The sequence below is a fragment of the Phodopus roborovskii genome, unplaced genomic scaffold (genome assembly GCF_943737965.1).
Source record: "Phodopus roborovskii unplaced genomic scaffold, PHOROB, whole genome shotgun sequence".
Lineage (NCBI taxonomy): Eukaryota > Metazoa > Chordata > Mammalia > Rodentia > Cricetidae > Phodopus > Phodopus roborovskii.
This window is the reverse complement of record NW_026125489.1, coordinates 6,549,000-6,552,920: the sequence shown is the minus strand read 5'-3', so window position 1 is coordinate 6,552,920 and position 3,921 is coordinate 6,549,000.

Genomic DNA, 3,921 nt, shown 5'->3' with positions numbered 1-3,921 from the left:
CAGAGACAGAGGACAGAGTGAGGGCCAGAGCGACAAGGATGAACTAAGGAAGACCCAGCCATGGCCAACTCAATAAACCATCAAGCCCCTGAAGGAAAGAGGGGCCCAAAGAAATGCAAATCAAATAAAAACTCTAACCAATCAGGAAAATAAGACAACAAAATGATGGGAGCTAGTAAATACCTCTCAAAAATAGTCATGAATGTTGATGGCCTAAATTCTCTAATTAAATAATACTAGCTGACTGGATTGAAAAGAAAAATGTGATTCCATTATTTCTTGTCCACAATGAATGCACTCATTGTGTAGAGAGGATGGGCTGAAAACAACAGAGTGCAGTGAGATGTCCAGCAACGTCAGGCAAGAGTCAGCTGAATCAGAAGGACGGGGGTTGGAGACATGACTCATCACTTGGTGCTTTCCCGATGACCTGAGTTCAGTCCCTAGTATCCATGTCAGGTTGCTCATAACTGCCTGGAGCTGTAACTGCAGCTCCAGGGTCTTCCACCCTCTGCTGACCTCCAGGGGCACTGCACTCAGAATATGTAATAGCTGTGGACATGTATGTACCTTCCTCTGGCCATCCTCTAGCTAGTCCACACTTGGCCTGGGAGCTAAGTTTAGCGGCATTCTCCTGAACAGTGAAACCACCCTTGAAAACGAGGCCCTGAGTCTTGTTTCTCATGGGAGGTGTGTGTTTCCCCTCTGATTTCGGGTGACTCGATTGCCCTATGACATAAATGCTTGAAAGAGCTCTGTGGGGGTGGGGGAAGGTTGACCATTGTTAGAGCGATGGCCATCTTTTCAACCCCAACAATGCAGACTTTCCATCATTCCTCACAAACTGTGTGAGCTCAAGAAAGCCACTTGGCTTTCTTGCAGAGCCTCGACCCACAGAACCATGTCGGCAAGTTGGAGGGTCTGTTACAGGCAGCGGGAATGTTCTGCTAGCAACTGCGTTATTGCTGTCCAGATCCACACATACATCCAGATGAATACATATGGCCAAGATGGACAAGGTCACAGACAGTTTTAATGGCCAGATTCAAACTTTTGCTGCGTGGGGAGCTATTCCCAGGATGGGTGAGTCAGTCGATTGTATTCTCTGATTGGTTAAGATTGATAACATCATCTTGAAGAACCTCTGACCAGAGGGGACTGAGGAATATTATTCTTCATAATAAACCATGAGAAACCGTCCTCCAAATAAAAGGTGTTTATTCTCTCTTCACAGAATGACAGAGTAATGTGCATGCCCATGACAAAAGCCACAGATTGCTCCGTTATTCTCCATAGCAGCCAGAAAGATAGAAACCTGCCATAGAGAAACAGTGTGGGGGCTGGAGAGATGGCTCAGTGGTTAATAGCACCAGCTGCTCTTCCAGAGGACCCAGGTTCGGTTCCCAGCACCCACACAGCAGCTCACAACTGTCTGTAACTCCAGCGCCAGGGGACCTGACACCTTCAAACCAATGCACATAAAACAAAGTTATGTAAATTATTCTTTCAAAGAAAAGAGTACAAGCTCCAACTTGATGTGATGATCTCTATCAACAGGGGCTCTAGAACAACAGCTCAGTCTGGCTTCCTAGCTAACCAGCTTTGCCATCACTAGATTCTGGAGCCAGTTCCGGTTGAATGAGCCGTTGGCAATCCTGGGAGTTCTTCCCCTAATTGTCATCCCTGATACTGATTTTTCTCTCGTGCTGAACTTGTCCTCTCTCGTGGCCCCTCCTGCTCACAATCTCCGGGGACTTCCAGAAGGCCTAGAAGCTGTCTCTACCAGAAAGCCGGAAAGTGGTTCCGTTGCTCACAGAGTTTTATCTTGGGGGTAGCTGGTGGGAAGTCATGAGCCATAAGAATCCCCTCTTCCAAATTCATTTACTTCACAGCCTCTCAGGACTGTCATCACAAGGAAAATATCAAGAAGAGCCTTCCATTCTTTTAATCCACCTTGAACTTACAAGGAGTTTCAGCCACAAACCAGAAAGTAGCTTCACGCAGTTCCCAGACTGATGACTGTTGCGTGGCGATACACACATGGCATTGATGAATCCTTAGTCTGGCATTTCCTGCAAGTCGCTTACAATTGATTACTGGATTTTACAGGCCGGACTTGGCTACACACAGAAGCATCATCCCGTGCTCTGGAGAGCTTTGCCTCATGTCTGTCCAACTTCCCTTTTACTATTTATTTTTATGCCATATTCCAGACCCTTCTCTTTTGTATCTGATGATTTTCCAGACTTCATGTGTAGCCAAAGGAATTAACAGATAACCCAAGGCAACAACTTCATGGCTACGGACTCAAAGTCCTGCCATCACAGTGGAGAATACAGAATTATATGGCCTTTCCTTCTTAGACTCCATCCAACAAATGTGGAATCCAGTGGTTGTTGTCTGTCAGAAAGCTGTCTGTGCCAGGGCTTTTAACAGAGGAACTGCTTCTTGGCAAAGCTTTGCTACCTAAGGAAGGGGAACCCTCCACTCTCCTGCTAGAGTTACTGCAGTAGAGGGAAGTTTTATTAAATGCTTTGACACCAGGTTTGGCATTTCCTCTCAATCAGTCCAATATGTGCAGCTCAGACAACATTTCCTTTCTTTTGCTTTACATAACCTGTTTAAGATTTGTAAATTTCCTGAACCAAAATTTTGTGGCCTATTCAAACTTTTTTTCTACTCAGACACTAACTTCCATCTTCTCTCTTCAAAATGAGAACCAGCCGGGCAAAGATGGCGGGCGGCTTTTTGGTGGTAGGTATCCCCCTAACAATGTTCTCAGGAGATGGTTTAAAACAGAAGGAATCAATCCTTGAATTAACGAATGCTCGGTTGCTTCATTTTGGCTTAGGATAGGGTAAGCATCCTATGTGTATAGAGCAGTGGTTCTCAACCTTCCTAATACTGCAACCCTTAATAGAGTTGCCACTTCACAACTAGAATTTTGCTACTGTTATGAATCATAACGTAAATATCTGTGTTTTCTGGTGGTGGTAGGCAACCCCTATGAAGGGGTCATGAACCGCAGGCTAAGAACCACAGCTTCTTTCTGTGTGATACAGCCAGAGAAAGTGGGAAAGGACCATCCAAATTTACAAGTCTTTCCCAAGCACAGTTCCAGGAGTGGGGTTGCCACTATGGGACATGCAATTTTGACCTGAGGGAAAGAGTTGAGCCCTAGGAAGAAGGGACAAGGAAGATAAAGAAGAGAACATGAGACGGGGGAAAAATGGAAAAAAGGGAAGAAATATTTTCTGAGTACTCACCATGAGTCATATAGATGATGTATTGACATTTATTTAGCATTATGAGCAAATTTCATCTGGACATGAAAGTTGGACTTTCTAAGTCAAATCTCTCCCCCACCCCATGACCCCATATGGGTGTACCTCTCTCTCTCTCTTCCTCTCTCTCTCTCTTTCTCTCTCTCTCCTTTCTGTGTGTGTATGTGATGAGGGAGGATAACCTTGGCCAAGAAGTCATCCTCAGAAATAACATCCATCTCCTCCGAGACAGGGTCTAGGCCTGGATCATGAACTGAGCTAAACTGTCTGGCCAGTGGGACTCAGGGATCCTCCTGTCCCTGCCTCCCTGGTGCTGCATGGGAAGCCCAACATTTTTACATGTTTGCTTCAGATCGCAGTCACGTTCTCACGCTTGTGTAGCAAGAGCGCTAAGGAATGAGTAATGCCCCCAGACACTCCAAATCAAACCTTGACCACACCTCTTCCTAGCTGTGATGAATTGGACAAGCTGCCAAATCACTTCCTGCCTCAGTTTCCTTACCTTTCATGGTTTATGTGGGGATTAAATGAGATAATTCTGGTAAAGAACACAGACCAGTGCCTGGTGCAGTAGCAACAAACATACTACCTACTGTCACTGATTATTACATTTAACCAACTAACACAGAATTGGGAG